At 37.0% G+C, this 18737-nt stretch overlaps 1 protein-coding gene across 3 annotated transcripts in view; it reads left to right on the top strand.

Moving 5' to 3' along the window:
- The window catches only part of FAM120C (family with sequence similarity 120 member C), a 175759-nt gene that overhangs the window by 128554 nt on the left and 28468 nt on the right, over positions 1 to 18737 (top strand). The gene's annotated exons all lie outside the window — the stretch shown is intronic.

Raw genomic sequence — 18737 nt, 5'->3', positions numbered from 1 at the left:
TGTCAGTTTCTGCTTTATAACAAAGTGAATCAGTTATACATATACATGTCCCCATATCTCTTCCCTCTTGCATCTCCCTCCCTCCCACCCTCCCTATCCCACCCCTCTAGGTGGTCACAAAGCACCGAGATGATCTCCCTGTGCTATGCGGCTGCTTCCCACTAGCTATCTATTTTACATTTGGTAGTGTATATATGTCCATGCCACTCTCTCACTTTGTCCCAGCTCACCACCCACTTTTTGATCTTTGATGTTTGGCCTCAGAACTGTCATGGTGCTGGTAGGTATGTCAGTTAGCTTGCTGATATGTTACAATGAGCGTATACTGAGGCTCAAGGTCTAGTGGAAGTCGACTTGTCCACCATCTTGGACCTATTCGATTCTAATCAGTTTATGCCATGTCCTTGGGCTATGTCATTCTTTTAAAGTTTGTGACCTGCCCCCTTCCCTCCTGTTTCAGAGCCTACAAACTACTAGTCCCTTGCTTAATGTGAGGCAGAAAAAGTGTAAACTCTCTGAACTACTATAGCAGCCTTGCTGCACACATATTTCAATGGTGAAGGGTAAAAATCTAACTGGCTAAGAGGACTTATGCATAATCTTTGACCAATTTGTGGTTTATGCTCACCCAGGGGTGACATCTATGTTGCCAGAATATAGATAAAAACAAGGGGGGAGGGATGTGCTGTGGAGCAACTAAGCCCGTGCACCACAACTACTGAGCCTGTGCTCTAGAGCCCGTGAGCCACAACTACTCAGCCCACATGCCACAACTACTGAAGCCCACTTGCCTAGAGCCTGTGCTCTGCAACAAGAGAAGCTACTGCAATGAGAAGCCCACGCACTGCAACAAAGAGTAGCCCCCACTTGCCACAACTAGAGAAAGCCCGTGCACAGCAATAAGACCCAACAGCCAAAAATAAAATAACTAACTAAATAAATTTTTTTAAAAAAAGATTATTTAAGGTCATAAATATAACAATGTATTCTTGGGTTTGTGTAGACATAACATGTATAGCAGTAATACCACAAAAAGCGGGGAAGGAATAGAGCTATATAAGAATAAAGTTTTGATATTTCATTGGAATGAAGTTAGTATATGTCTGAGTTAGATACTGTTAAGATGTATATTATAAACCCTAGAGAAAATACCCCAAAAATATAATTTAAAAATTATTAAAGGAATTAAAATGTTGCATTACAAAATGTCCCCTTAAAAAAAAAAGACAGGGAGGAACCAAGATGGCAGAGTAGAAGGACGTGCTCTCACTCCCCCTTGCGAGAACACCAGAATCACAACTAGCTGCTGGACAATCATCGACAGGAAGACACTGGAACTCACCAAAAAAGATACCCCACATCCAAAGACAAAGGAGAACCCATAATGAGACGGTAGGAGGGGCACAATCACAGTAAAATCAAATCCCATAACTGGTGGGTGGGTGACTCACAGACTGGCGAACACTTATACCACAGAAGTCCATCCACTGGAGTGAAGCTTCTGAGCACCACGTCAGGCTTCCCAACCTGGGGGTCCGGCAACGGGAGGAGGAATTCCTAGAGAATCAGACTTTGAAGCCTAGTGGGAATTGATTGCAGGACTTCGACAGGACTGGGAGAAACAGAGACTCCACTCTTGGAGGACACACACAGAGTAGTGTGCACATCGGGACCCAGGGGAAGGAGCAGTGACCCCAGGGGAGACTGAACCAGACCTACCTGCTAGTGTAGGATGGTCTCCTGCAGAGGCAGGGGGTGGCTCTGTTTCACCGTGGGGACAAGGACACTGGCAGCAGAAGTTCTGGGAAGTACTCCTTGGCGTGAGCCCTCCCAGAGTCTGTCATTAGCCCCAACAAAGAGCCCAGGTAGGCTCCAGTGTTGGGTTGCCTCAGGCAAAACAACCAACAGGGAGGGAACCCAACCCCACCCATCAACAGTCAAGTGGATTAAAGTTTTACTGAGCTCTGACCACCACAGCAACAGTCAGCTATACCCACCACCAGAGCCTCCCATCAAGACTCTTAGATAGCCTCAACCACCAGAGAGCAGAGAGCAGAAGCAAGAAAAACTATAGCCCTCCAGCCTGTGCAACAAAAACCACATTCACAGAAAGATAGACAAGATGAAAAGGCAGAGGGCTATACACCAGATAAAGGAACAAGATAAAACCCCAGAAAAACGACTAAATGAAGTGGAGATAGGCAACCTTCCAGAAAAAGAATTCAGAATAATGATAGTGAAGATGATCCAGGACCTCAGAAAAAGAATAGAGGCAAAGATCGAGAAGATGCAAGAAATGTTTAACAAAGACCTAGAAGAATTAAAGAACAAACAGAGATGAACAATACAATAACTGTAATGAAGACTACACTAGAAGGAATCAATAGCAAAATAACTGAGGCAGAAGAATGGATAAGTGACCTGGAAGACAGAATGGTGGAATTCACTGCTGCGGAACAGACTAAAGAAAAAAGAATGAAAAGAAATGAAGACAGCCTAAGAGCCCTCTGGGACAACATTAAACGTAACAACGTTCGCATTATAGGGGTCCCAGAAGGAGAAGAGAGAGAGAAAGGAACCGAGAAAATATTTGAAGAGATTTTAGTCGAAAACTTCCCTAACATGGGAAAGGAAATAGCCACCCAAGTCCAGGAAGCACAGAGAGTCCCATACAGGATAAACCCAAGGAGAAACACGCCGAGACACATAGTAATCAAATTGGGAAAAATTAAAGACAAAAAAACATTATTGAAAGCAGCAAGGGAAAAAGGACAAATAACATACAAGAGAACTCCCATAAGGTTAACAGCTGATTTCTCAGCAGAAACTCTACAAGCCAGAAGGGAGTGGCATGATATACTTAAAGTGATGAAAGGGAAGAACCTACAACCAAGATTACTCTACCCGGCAAGGATTTCATTCAGATTTGATGGAGAAATCAAAAGCTTTACAGACAAGCAAAAGCTACGAGAATTCAGCACCACCAAACCAGCTCTACAACAAATGCTAAAGGAACTTCTCTAAGTGGGAAACACAAGAGAAGAAAAGGACCTACAAAAACAAACCCAAAATAATTAAGAAAATGGTCATAGGAACATACATAGCGATAATTACCTTAAACGTGACTGGATTAAATGCTCCAACCAAAAGACACAGGCTTGCTGAATGGATACAAAAACAAGACCCATATATATGCTGTCTACAAGAGACCCACTTCAGACCTAGGAACGCATACAGACTGAGTGAGGGGATGGAAAAATATATTCCATGCAAATAGAAATCAAAAGAAAGCTGGAGTAGCAATACTCATATCAGATAAAATAGACTTTGAAATAAAGAATGTTTTAAGAGACAAGGAAGGACACTGCACAATGATCAAAGGATCAATCCGAGAAGAAGATATAACAATTGTAAATATATATGCACCCAACATAGGAGCACCTCAATACATAAGGCAACTGCTAACAGCTCTAAAAGAGGAAATCGACAGTAACACAATAATAGTGGGGGACTTTAACACCTCACTTACACCAATGGACAGATCATCCAAAATGAAAATAAATAAGGAAACAGAAGCTTTAAATGACACAATAGACCAGATAGATTTAATTGATATTTATAGGACATTCCATCCAAAAACAGCAGATGACACTTTCTTCTCAAGTGTGCACAGAACATTCTCCAGGATAGATCACATCTTGGGTCACAAATCAAGCCTCAGTAAATTTAGGAAAATTGAAATCATATCAAGCATCTTTTCTGACCACAACGCTATGAGATAAAAAATGAATTACAGGGAAAAAAACATAAAAAAAACAGAAACACATGGAAGCTAAAAAATACATTGCTAAATAACCAAGAGATCACTGAAGAAATCAAAGAGGAAATGAAAAAATACCTACAGAAAAATGACAATGAAAACACAACAATCCAAAACCTATGGGATGCAGCAAAAGCAGTTCTAAGAGGGAAGTTTATAACTATACAAGACTACGTCAAGAAACAAGAAAAATCTCAAATAAACAATCTAACCTTACACCTCAAGGAACTAGAGAAAGAAGGACAAACAAAACCCAGAGTTAGCAGAAGGAAAGAAATCATAAAGATCAGAGCAGAAATAAATGAAATACAAAGAAAACAATAGCAAAAATCAATAAAAGTAAAAGCTGGTTCTTTGAGAAGATAAACAAAATTGATAAACCATTAGCCAGACTCATCAAGAAAAAGAGGGAGAGGACTCAAATCAATAAAATCAGAAATGAAAAAGGAGAAGTTACAACAGGCAGCGCAGAAATACAAAGCATCCTAAGAGACTACTACAAGCAACTCTATGCCAATAAAATGGACAACCTGGAAGAAATGTACAAATTGTTAGATAGGTATAACTTTCCAAGACTGAACCAGGAAGAAACAGAAAATATGAACAGACCAATCACAAGTAATGAAATTGAAACTGTGATTAAAAATCTTCCAACAAACAAAAGTCCAGGACCAGATGGCTTCACAGGTGAATTCTATCAAACATTTAGAGAAGAGCTAAAACCCATCCTTCTTAAACTCTTCCAAAAAATTTCAGAGGAAGGAACACTCCCAAACTCATTCTCTGAGGCCACCATCACCCTGATACCAAAACCAGACAAAGATACTACAAAAAAAGAATATTACAGACCAACATCACTGATGAATATAGATGCAAAAATCCTCAAAAAAATACTAGCAAACAGAATCCAACAACACATTAAAAGGATCATACACCACGATCAAGTGGGATTTATCCTAGGGGTGCAAGAAATCTTCAATATACGCAAATCAATCAATGTTATACACCATATTAACAAATTGAAGAATAAAAACCATATGATCATCTCAGTAGATGCAGAAAAAGCTTTTGACAAAATTCGACACCAATTTATGATAAAAACTCTCCAGAAAGTGGGCATAGAGGGAACCTACCTCAACATAATAAAGGCCATATATGACAAACCCACAGCCAACATCATTCTCAATGGTGAAAAACTGAAAGCATTTCCTCTAAGATCAGGAACGAGACAAGGATGTCCACTCTCACCACTATTCTTCAACATAGTTTTGGAAGTCCTAGCCACGGCAATCAGAGAAGAAAAAGAAATAAAAGGAATACAAATTGGAAAAGAAGTAAAACTGTCACTGTTTGCAGATGACATGATACTATACATAGAGAATCCTAAAAATGCCACCAGAAAACTACTACAGCTAATCAATGAATTTGGTAAACTTGCAGGACACAAAATTAATGCACATAAATCTCTCGCATTCCTATACACTAATGATGAAAAATCTGAAAGAGAAATTAAGGAATCACTCCCTTTTACCCTTGCAACATATAGAATAAAATACCTAGGAATAAACCTACCTAGGGAGACAAAAGACCTGTATGCAGAAAACTTTAAGACACTGATGAAAGAAATTAAAGATGATACCAACAGATGGAGAGATATACCATGTTCTTGGATTGGAAGAATCAATATTGTGAAAATGACTATACTACCAAAAGCAATCTACAGATTCAATGCAATCCCTATCAAATTACCAATGGCATTTTTTACGGAACTAGAACAAATCATCTTAAAATTTGTATGGAGACACAAAAGGCCCCGAATATCCAAAGCAGTCTTGAGGGAGAAAACCGGAGCTGGAGGAATCAGACTCCCTGACTTCAGACTATACTACAAAGCTACAGTAATCAGGACAATATGGTACTGGCACAAAAACAGAAACATAGATCAATGGAACAAGATAGAAAGCCCAGAGATAAACCCATGCACCTATTGTCAACTAATCTATGACAAAGGAGGCAAAGATATACAATGGAGAAAAGACAGTCTCTTCAATAAGTGGTGCTGTGAAAACTGGACAGCTACATGTAAAAGAATGAAATTAGAACACTCCCTAACACCATACACAAAAATAAACTCAAAATGGATTAAAGACCTAAATGTAAGACAGGATACTAAAAAACTCTTAGAGGAGAACATAAGAAGAACACTCTCTGACATAAATCACAGCAAGATCTTTTTTGATCCACCTCCTGGAGTAATGGAAATAAAAATAAAAATAAACAAATGGGACCTAATGAAACTTCAAAGCTTTTGCACAGCAAAGGAAACCATAAACAAGACCAAAAGACAACCCTCAGAATGGGAGAAAATATTTGCAAACGAATCAGTGGACAAAGGATTAATCTCCAAAATATATAAACAGCTCATTCAGCTCAATATTGAAGAAACAAACAACCCAATCTAAAAATGGGCAGAAGACCTAAATAGACATTTCTCCAAAGAAGACATACAGATGGCCAAGAAGCACATGAAAAGATGCTCAACATCACTAATTATTAGAGAAATGCAAATCAAAACTACAATGAGGTATCACCTCACACCAGTTAGAATGGGCCTCATCAGAAAATCGACAAACAACAAATGCTGGAGAGGGTGTGGAGAAAAGGGAACCCTCTTGCACTGTTGGTGGGAATGTAAATTGATACAGCCACTATGGAGAACAGTATGGATGTTCTTTAAAGAACTAAAAATAGAATTACTATATGACCCAGCAATCCCCCTACTGGGCATATACCCAGAGAAAGCCGTAATTCAAAAAGACACATGCACCCCAATGTTCATTGCAGCACTATTTACAATAGCCAGGTCATGGAAGCAACCTAAATGCCCATCGACAGACGAATGGATAAAGAAGTAGTGGTACATATATACAATGGAATATTACTTAGCCATAAAAAGGAACGAAATTGAGTCATTTGTTGAGACGTGGATGGATCTAGAGACTGTCATACAGAGTGAAGTAAGTCAGAAAGAGAAAAACAAATATCATATATTAACACATGTATGTGGAACCTAGAATAATGGTACTGATGAACCGGTTTGCAGGGCAGAAGTTGAGACACAGATGTAGAGAACAAACGTATGGACACCAAGGGGGAAAACCGCAGTGGGGTGGGGATGGTGGTGTGCTGAATTGGGTGATTGGGATTGACATGTATACACTCATGTGTATAAAATTGATAACTAATAAGAACCTGCAGTATAAAAAAAAAACAAACAAAAAAAACAGCTAATACTAAACTTTCATTGGGTTATTTGTATGGGAATATGTTAATATAAATGTTTCAGACATTACATGAAATTTCTAAAAATCTTATATGTTCTGGTATAATGTTATAAGTCGTAATTCTAGTTATTGCTTTAAAATGTATATCTCAGAAATAACTAAATTTCCTTGTGAATTGCATTATTATGAAATTTCAAAAAAAAAAAGAAGACAGTAAAGAAGGAATAAAGTAACAACACATGAGCATGTAAACAGGAAAATGACAGATTCAAATCTACCATGTCAATAATAACATTAAACTTTAGTGGATTAAAATCCAATCAAAAGGCAGAGATTGCCAGATATAAGAAAATAAAATCTAACTATATGCTATCTGCAAGAGGCACACTTTAAAATTTTTTAAACGTCCATCTCCTTTAAACAACATAAGCCATTTATCTCTAAATATATGTACTTTATTTTTTCTATTTTTTTATTGAAATATAGTTGATTTACAATGTTTCAGGTGTACAGCAAAGTGATTCAGTTATATGTATAATATATATATATATATTTTCAATTTTATATATATATTTCTTTTTCTTTTTCTGATTATTTTCCATTAAGGAGACACACTTAGATCAAAGATATAAATAGGTTGAAAGTAAAAGGATGGAAAAAGATATATGTAGAAACAACAACCATAAGATTGTTGGAGTGACTATACTAATAATCATTAATAACCAGACAAAATAAACATTAAGACAATAAAATGTTACTAGAGACAAAGAGAGACATTTTATAATGATAAAAGCATCAATTCATCAGGGAGCTATAGCAATTATAAATATATGCACTTAACAAAAGGGCCCAAAAACACGTGAAGTGAAAACTGACAGAAATGAAATGAGAAAGAGACAATTCAACAATAAAAATTAGAGACTTCAATACCCCACTTTCAAAAATGGATACAACAACTATGCAGAAGATTAACAAGGAAGTAAAAGATATGATCTTATATGTATAAAACCCTAAAGACCCCAGGAAACCTGTCAGACCTAATAACTGAATTTAGTGAAGTAACCCAGCAGTCCCCACCCTTTTTGGCACCAGGGACTAGTTTCGTGGAAGACGATTTTCCCACAGACCGGTGGGGGGGGCGGTGATAGTTCAGGCGGTAATGCAAGCGATGGGGAGCCACAGATGAAGCTTTGCTCGCTTGCCCATCACTCACCTCCTGCTGTGCGGCCTAGTTCCTAACAGGCAACGGACCAGGACCCCTGAAGTAGCAGGATACAAAGTCAACACACAAAAATCAGTTGCTTTTCTATACAGAAACAATAGACAATTATAAAAGCAATTCAATTTAAAAAGCATCAAAAAGAATAAATTAATTAGGAATTAACTTCACCAAGGAGGTAAAAGAATTGTACAGTGAAAACTACAAAGTGTTGCTAAAGAAATTAAAGACATAAATAAATGGAGACACATCACATCCTCATGGATTGGAAGACTTAATATAGTTAAAATGTCAATGCCACTCAAAGTGATCTACAGATTTAATGCAGTCCTTATCAAAATCCCAATGATTTTTTTGGCAAAAATAGAAAAACTCATCCCAGAATTCATATGGAATCTCAAAGGGCCCCATGTAGTGAAAACAATCTTGAAAAAAGTAAAACAAAACAGGAAGACTCACACTTCTGATTTCAAAACTTACTACAAAGCTACAATAATTAAAACAGTGTGGTATTGACAAAAAGACATATGTAGACCAATGGAACAGAATAGAGAGCTCAGAAGTAAATCTTCACATATATTGTCAAATGATTTTTGACAGGGGTGCCAAGACCAATTAATGGGGATAGGACAGTCTTTTCAACAAATGGTGCTGGGAAAACTGGATATCCATATGCAAAAGAGTGAAGTTGGACTCTCACCTAACACCAAAATACAAGATTTAACTCAAAATGGATCAAGGAACTAAACATAAGACTTAAAACAATAAAATTCTTAGAAGAAAACATAGGACAAAAGCTTCACAATATTGGATTTGGCAATGATTTCTTGGATATGCCACCAAAGGCACAGGTAACCAAAGAACAAATAGACAAATTGGACTTCATGAAAATTTTAAAAATTTGTGCATCAAAGAAACTATCCACAGAGTAAAAAGGCATCTCACAGAATGGGAGAAAATGTCTGCAAATCATTTATCTGATAAGGGATTAATATCCAGAATATATAGAAAACTTCTAAAACTGAACAAGAAAAAAAATGAAATTCAAAAGAGGGCGAAGGACTTGAATAGACATTTCTCCAGAGAAGATATAGGAATGACAAATAAGCATATGAAAAGATGCTCAACATCACTAATCATTAGGAAAATGCAAATCAAAACTGCAATGAGATACCACTTCATATCCACTAGGATGGTAAAGGTCAAAAAATAGAAAATAACAAATGTTGTCAAAGATGTGGAGAAATTGGAACGCTTGTGCACTGTTGGTGCGAATATAAAATGGTACAGCTACTGTGGAAAATAGTATGGTGGTTCCTCAAAAAATTAAAAATAGAATTGCCATATGATCCAGCAATTCCACTTCCAGCTATATAGCCAAAAGAATTGAAAGCAGGGTCTCGAAGAAATATGTGTATATTCATGTTCATAGTAGCGTTATTCACAGTAGCTAAAATGTGGAAGCAACACAAGTGTCCATCAAATGATGAATGAATACACAAAATGTGGTATATACATACAATGGAATATTATTCAGCCTTTAAAAAGAAGGAAATTCTACAATACAGTACAACATGGATGAATCTTGAGGACATTATGTTATGTGAAATAAGCCAGTCACAAAAAGACAAATACTGTATGATTCCACTTATATGAGCTACAGAATTGGGGTGGGGAAGAATGGGTAGCTATTGTTTAATAAGTATAGAGTTTCAGTTTAACAAGATGAAAAGAGTTACGGGGATGGATGGTGGTGATGGATGCACGATGTGACTGTATTTAATACCACTGAACTATACACTTACAAATGGTTAAGATGGTAAATTTTATGTTATGTGTATTTTACCACAATTTTTTTTAGAGTACGACAAAATAGACAATTAAAACCAATAAATGAGGGCTTCCCTGGTAGCACAGTGGTTAAGAATCCACCTGCCAATGCAGGGGACACAGGTTCGATCCCTGGTCCGGGAAGATCCCACATGCCGCGAAGCAACTAAGCCCGTGCGCCACAGCTACTGAGCTTGCACTCTAGAGCCCGTGCGCCACAACTACTGAAGCCCGTGCACCTAGAGCTTGTGCTCTGCAACAAGAGAAGCCACCGCAATGAGAAACACGTGCACCGCAACAAAGAGTAGCACCCGCTCTCCACAAGTAGAGAAAGCCCACGTGCAGCAACGAAGACCCAACACAGCCAAAAATAAATAAATAAATTTAAAAAAAACAATAAATAAGTTCAACAAAGTCACAGGATATAAGATCAATATACAAGTATCAATTATAATTGATACACTAGTAATCAATATTCTCAAAATAAAATTAAGAGAACAACTCGTTTTATAATAACCTCCAAAAGAATGAAATACTTGGTATAAATTTGAGAAAAGAAGTTCAAGACTTGTAAATTGAAAACTACAGTTAAAGAAGATTTAAATAAATGGAAAAACATCCCTTGTTTATGTATAAGAAGACATAAGATTGTTAAGATAGCAGTAGTCCCCAAGTTTGATCTACACATTTAACATAATCCAAAATCCCAGATGGTTTCTTTGCAGAAGTTAACAAGCTGACACTAAAATTAATGTGTATATGCAATGGGCTCAGAGTAGCCAAAACAATCTTGAAAAAAAGAACAAAGTTGTAGATTCACACTTCCCAATTTTAACATTTACTACAAAGCTAAAGTAATTGAGATAGTGGCATATGGATAGGCATTTAAATGAATGGAGTACAGTTGAGTTCCCAGAAATAAACCCTTCCATTTATGGTCAGTTGATTTTTGGCAAGGGTACCAAGATAATTTAATGGGGAAAAAATAGTCGTTTCAGCAAATAGTTTTGTGATAATGATATTCATATACAAAAAATGAAGTTGGACCTCTACCTCACATCATACACAAAAATTAACTCAAAATGTATCATAAGTGTAAATGTAAGAGCCCAAATTATAAAACCTTTAGAAGACAACACGTGTAAATCTTCATGATCTCAGGTTAAGCAATGGTTTCTTAGATATGATGCTAAAAGCATAAGTAGCAAAAAGAAATTATATAAATTGGACTACATCAAAACTAAAAGCTTGTGTGCTGGAGACAATGCCATGAAGAAAGTGAGAACACAACTCACAGAATGGGAGAAAGTATTTGCAAATCATATATCTGATAAGGGTATAGTATCCAGAATGTATAAAGAATTCTTACAACTCAATAATAAAGGAGAGAGAATTTAATTTTTACAATGGACAAAAAAATTCAGTTGACATTTCTCCAAAGAAGATATGTAAATGGCCAATAAGCATATGAAAAGATACTCAACATCACTAATCTTTAGGGAACTGCAAATCAAAAATACAATGAGATACCAGGTGACACCCATTAGGGTGGCTATAATCAAAAAGACAGACAACAGGTGTTGGTGAGGATGTGGAGAAATTGGAACACTGCTGGTGAGAACATAAAATGAAGACACATATTCACGCAGAAACATGTTCATGAATATTCATATAACATTACTCATAATATCCAAAAAGTGGAAACAACTCAAATGTCCATCAACTGATGAATGGGTTAACAAAATGTGGTATATTTGTACAATAGAATATTATTCAACTATAAAAAGGAATTAACTATTGATTTATGCTATAACATGGATGAACCCTGAAAAACATTAGGCTAAGTGAAATACACCAGTCACAAAATGACATATATTATATAGTTCTAGTTATATGAAATGTTCAGAATAGGCAAATCTGTAGATGTGTGGTTGCCAGGGACCTGAGGGAGGGGCAAATGTAGAGTGATTGCTAATGGATATGAGGTTTCTTTTTGGATGATTTAAATGTTGTGGAATTATTTAGTGGTGATGGTTACACAGCCCTGTGAATATACTAAAAACCAGTGACTTATACACTTTTAATACATGAATTGTATACTATAATAATTTTTTCTCAATAAAGCTTTAAAGTAGAAAGGAAAGTGAAATAGATCCCCAGATAACCAAAGATTAAGAGAATTTATTGCTACTAACTTGCCATACAAGAAGTATTAAAAGATGTCCTTAAGATTGAAAGGAAATGACACCAAATGAATGAATAATGACCATCTGTAAAGGTAATTACATAGATATATATAAAAAGTGGTATAGGGCTTCCCTGGTGGCGCAGTGGTTGAGAATCTGCCTGCCAATGCAGGGGACACGGGTTCGAGCCCTGGTCTGGGAAGATCCCACATGCCGCGGAGTGACTAGGCCCGTGAGCCACAATTACTGAGCCTGCGCGTCTGGAGCCTGTGCTCCGCAACAAGAGAGGCCGCGATAATGAGAGGCCCGCGCACCGTGATGAAGAGTGGCCCCCACTTGCCGCAACTAGAGAAAGCCCTTGCACAGAAACGAAGACCCAACACAGCCATAAATAAATAAATAAAAATTAAAAAAAAAAAAAAAGTGGTATAAATATATTTTTTCTCATTTATTCACTTAACTGATTTAAAAGACAACTGCATAAATCAATAATTATAAAATTGTATGTTGGTTTTAGAATAATGGTATAATATACATGAAAATAATAATGCAATGGAGGGAGGAAAGAAGTGAACTCTTTGGAGCAATGTTTCTACCTCCTACTGGAATTACTTAGTACTAATTTGATGTGGTTTGTCAGTTAAGATGTTTTTCAGGGGTTTTTTAATATAAATTTATTTATTTTATTTATTTATTTTTGGCTGCATTGGGTCTTCATTGTTGTGTGCGGGCTTTCTCAAGTTGCAGCAAGCAGGGGCTACTCTTCATTGCGGTGTGCAGGCTCAGTAGTTGTGGTGCACGGGCTTAGTTGCTCCGCGGCATGTGGGATCTTCCCTGACCAGGGATCGAACCCGTGTCCCCTGCATTGGCAGGCAGATTCTTAACCGTACGCCACTAGGGAAGCCCAGTTAAGATGTATTTTGTAATCTACACAGCAACCATTATGAAAATAACTAAAAATATATTAAAAACCGACAAAAATAATTAAAATGCTACACTGGAGAGTATCCATTTAATGCAGTAGAAGGCAGTAAAAGAAGAACAAACAAAAAAGTTATGAAACCTATAAATCTAAACATATCAACAACTACATCAAATGTAAATGGACTGAACATTCCAGTCAAAAGGCAGAGATTATGAGATTGTGAGATTGGATACAAAGCATGGACTATCTACAAGAGATATACTTTAGATTCAAAGACACAAATAGGTTGAAAGACAAAGAATAGAAAAAATATTTCATGCAAACAATAACCATATGAGAATTATAATAGCTATACTAATATCAGACAAAATAGACTTTAAGACAAGTAATGTTACTGTAGACAAATAAGATTTTGTAGTGATAAAAGGGTCCGTTCATCAGGAAGATATAATAATTATCAATATAAACATGTACTCCTAACAACAGTGCCCCTAAATACATGAAGCAAAAACTGGTAGAATTTAAGAATGAAATAGACACTTCAACAATGATAGCTGAAAGCTTCAATACCCTACTCTCAATAATGGCTGGAACAACTAGACAGAAAGTCAGCAAAAATACGGAAGACTCGTGCAACCAACTTGACCTGACCTGATAAAAATGATGAATTTAGATCCTTCACACTATACACAAAAATTACTGAAAATGGATCATAGACCAAAATGGGATAGTTAAAACTATCAAACTTACAGGAGAAAATTTTCATGATTTTGGGTTAGGTGAAGATTTCTTAGATACAACAGCCAAAGCAAAAGCCACCTAAAAAAAATAGATTTCATCCAAGTACGAAACTTCTACGCTTCAAAAGCCACCATTAAAAAACTGAAAAGACAAACCACAGACTGGAGAAAATATTTACAAATCATATATCTGATAAAGGACTTATATCAATATATAAAGAACTCTTAAAATGTATAAGAAAACAAACAACTCAATCTAAAAATGACTAAAAGGGACTTCCCTGGTGGCGCAGTGCCGCAGACCGGCTGCAGAAAGCTAGAAGTTCCTGGCGGTGAGGGGTAAGGAACTGAAAAGCACCAGTATGGGGTCAGAAGGGCCAAGACAACTGATGGTTGTAAGGCAAGTTTATTCAAAGAGCATGAATGTATATATAGGTTCAGCACGGAACGAACACTAGGCAACAAATCAGTAAACCTTGTATTTCCACATAATTCTGTCGCCACTATCTATGCGCCACTATCTATGCGCCATTATCTATGCACCACTATCTATGCACCACTATCTGTGCACCACTATCTATGCACCACTATCTATGCGTCAGCATGCCTTATGGGCCGTTCTTTGGAGATACAGACTTCCCCCTCAGGGCAGCACGTCCTTCTTCTGGGGAACAACCAGGGGCTCTTAGATCCAGAGCAGGCACCTGGAACGAAACTGGCCGCAAGCCATTTTCCTTTTTTACGCTCAATACCGCAGCGTCAGGAGTGCATACCAAGAAAGAGACAAGCAGTTCTCCGCAAAGCAGAAAGCTGAATAAGCTTACAGCTTGGGGGCCACCACATTTCCCCCTTTTTTATTATTTTTTAAAGCTTGATAATGTAGTTTTAAGCCATGAACATCCTGACGCAAGACAGCAAAGCGCCCCATTACAAATCTAACAACACAAGGTAATAAACCGATCACCAATAAAAGTAGTACACAAATTGATATCAGGCCTGAGAGCCCACCATGAATCCATTGTATCGGATTTAGCCCTTGTAGTTGATCTAATAATCCTTGAATCAAATTCTGGGGTCCATCTTCGTCCAGGTGGGCCTCTTGAATAGCTTGTATTTCGGCATTTAACTTCTGAATATCAAGGCTAATGTGTCCATCAGTCCATACACTTAATATATGCATTTTTACTTTTTCCCAATCCCATTGTGAATCATTATATAAATGCTGAGTTACACAAATCCAGGTATATTTGGCATGACAAATGAAAAGCATTTTTAATTTTAAAGCCATAACTTGATCCCCTATTCCTATTAGAACATTTTTTAATTCATCTACTTCCGTTTTTAGTTGGGTATCAATATGACTTTGTAGGGCTAATGCTACACTAGTATTTTTAGATAACTGATTAACATAATGAGCCTGGTGAATAGTTTGTGAAAGAGCAATCCCAGCAGTGGCCGCAGTAGCAGTTAAAGCTGCTAAGGCTAGGATTGCACATATTAGAACACCTATAAATCTCTTTGGTCGTTTTAATGCTTCAGTCAATTCCAGCCAGGCTTGCATGCCAGTGTTATGATACCATGGTTCAGACAAATTAACAGGTAACATTATATAAGAAGGTTGCTTCATAATCATAACAGATGTAGATCCTTTAACGGGCAAAACACAACTACTAAAGATACAATTAACACAAGTAATATTATAACCTATAGGATTCATAGTGTTTTCTACAATTAAATCTCCAATCAATAAAGCATAAGGAGGAGCGACGCAAGTAATCACCGGTCTATAAGAAAAGGATAAGGCAAGTTTCCAGAATTCCCATTGCTTGTAAAAAAACAAGGCTGTTATTATTAACGGGGACAGAAGAAACTAGTATGGTGCCATTATCATAATCTAAAGTACACCAGACAGAGGCTTTAGTCCATGTATCATTACAAACAGGAAAATCAAACTGCGGGAATTCAGAAGCCATAAAAGCAGGAAATTGTAGTCCTGTGACAGTCTTTACGACCGTAATTTGATGTCCAGCTAATAACGTCCCTTGATTACCTATGGTAGTTTCAATACACAAATAATGTCCAGTATCTTCAATCCTCAAGCGATATATGCATAGAGAATGATCCAACGAAGTATTAGAAGCAAGCTTAGTTACTCTAGCATTCATGTGAATGGGAATGTTATCCTTATACCAAAATACAAAGGTGGATAAATCTTCTCGTCTAGAAACAGTCTGTTTGCAAGGAAGACAAATATTAGATCCCATAGCTTTATAATTTTTATGTAAATGAGTAAAAAATTGAGAATTTACAGTGGTTTGGTAAGAAATAGCATGTTCTAAAGCAACAGCCTTAACACAACCAGAATTGGTACTCATAGGACTTAAACAAACAGGGGGAGTATTAAACCAATTAGAGTAATTAACAGAAGTATTAGTAATAGGCAAATTTCCTAGCACTCTTCCAAAAGTAGAATCATTATAGAAAATTGGAAGGTCAGCTTCAGACCATGTAACAGGTTGTAATAAAGGAGGATCGGGTACATAAGCCCAATAAGATTTAGCCTCTATAGGTGGGGCTGCCAATACAGCTATCATGGCTAAAAAAAAGGTAAGAGGAGAGCGAGGATGAGCACTCTCCTCCATAATCCTACGTGCTTGAAATACTAAACATTGCAATTGATACCAAGTAATTTGATTTCGATCTCCCCTCGCCTCCCTGACAAGTTGTCTCCTACTCCGTCGCCGCATTCTTCTCGTCCACCGGGGGAATCGGTTGGGGTGTGCTGTGGTGGATTGCGAGAGCCTCAGGCGACGCATTCTTCGAGTCAGGGTGTTTATTGGTGATGGAATGATAATGTCGAACCAAGCGCTCCGGGAGCCACCGCGGAGAGTCTGCCTCCCTAGGGAAAACACAAACATGGCCTCGGCCCCATACTAAAACAGGGTCTGGTCCATGCCAAAGGTTAGTCATGGGATCTTTCCATTTAACAAGCGCTTTTTCAGGAGGGGTTCCAGAAAGACCTGTAAACAATCGTTCATAAGGCGTGTGACTAAATGCATCTAAAGTTAAAAAATTTAAAATAAATAAAGCATGATTAAGCATAATCTGAGGAGATCTATCATATTCCCCCTTTTTTATTTTTTGTAATGTAATTTTTAATTGTTGGTTGGCTCGTTCTACAATACCTTGACACTGAGGATTGTAGGGAATGCCTGTTTTATGTGAAATATGGAAAGTTGCACAAAAATTGGCCAAAGCTTTACTCGTATATCCTGGAGCATTATCTGTTTTTAAAGCTTTAGGAATTCCCATAGATGCAAAACAATGAAATAAATGAGTAATTACATATTTAGTAGATTCCCCAGCCAAAGGCGTAGCACATATAAAATTAGAGTAAGTATCAACAGTTACATGAACAAATTGTAATTTACCAAAAAAGGGAATATGAGTAACATCCATTTGCCAAAGATGATGAGGGAGTAAACCCCGAGGATTGACTCCAAATTGTGGAACAGGAAGGTGGGGTAAACATTTAGAGCAGGACTTAACAATGTATCGGGCTGTTTCTCTAGAAATAGAGAATTGTTTTTGAAGCATAGCAGCAGATTGATGATGTAAATTATGTGATTGAGTAGCAAGATCCTGAGGTTGAGATAAACTTAAGCCTATAATCTTTGTATTTTCGTCAGCCAATTGATTTCCCAAAGACAATGGGCCAGGGAGACCTGAATGGGCTCGAATATGTAATATGGCTACAGGAAAGTCATGCTGACGAATAATCTTTTGTAGTTGAAAGAAAGTCTGAAACAATTGAGAATCAACAGTATTGCCAATTATAGCAGTTTCTATGTTATGCAAAATAGTAACCAAATAATGGCTATCCGTATAGAGATTAAAAGAACAATGTGAAAAGATTTGAAAAGCCAAGGAAATCGCATGTAATTCAACTCGTTGGGCAGAGGTATGATCTGTTTGTTCTTTATGAAGTAAGTCATCAGAAATAACCACAGCGATGCCATTGGCAGAACCATCAGTAAAAACATTTGGGGCATTGAGAATAGGAGTTGAACAGATAGTTTTTGGAAAAATAAATAGATGTTGAGTAGCAAAATGAAGGAGCTTATTAGAAGGATAATGATTATCAATAATTCCTGAATATCCAGCAAAAGCAAGAGCCCAAAAATCAGAGACAAATAATAGCCAAGAATATTGATAAGTAGTATAAGGTATAATAATAGAATATGGTTCATATCCTACCAACTGAATATTTCTTTTACGACCCAATTGAACAAGGGTTGCTATTAACTCATAATAAGGTGTAATGACTTTATTAGACGTATTTTTCATATGAATCCATCCAAGAATTCGTGTTTCTTGCCATAATAAGGCGGTAGGGGTATGTGACGTAGCACAGATTATTAATACTATAGGTAAAGAAGGCTCAATTCTAGTTAGCTGAGCAGATTATATTGCTTTGTTTACAAGCTTGAGTGCTTGTTGAGCTTCAGAAGTTAAAATACGAGGGGAAGAAGGATCAGGACTTCCCTTTAGGATATTAAAAAGAGGCTGTAACTGACCCGTAGTTAATTTTAAAGAAGGTCGCAGCCAATTAATATCTCCTAATAACTTTTGAAAATCATTTAAAGTTTTAAGAACGTCAGTCCGTATCTCTATCTTCTGAGGTGTAATATTATAATTTGTGATGTACTTACCAAGATATGAGAAAGGTGGGT

Source organism: Balaenoptera borealis (genome assembly GCF_965194805.1).
Source record: "Balaenoptera borealis genome assembly, chromosome: X".
Classification (NCBI taxonomy): domain Eukaryota; kingdom Metazoa; phylum Chordata; class Mammalia; order Artiodactyla; family Balaenopteridae; genus Balaenoptera; species Balaenoptera borealis.
The sequence above is the reverse complement of the archived record's forward strand: the minus strand, read 5'-3'. Positions and strand labels throughout refer to the sequence as shown.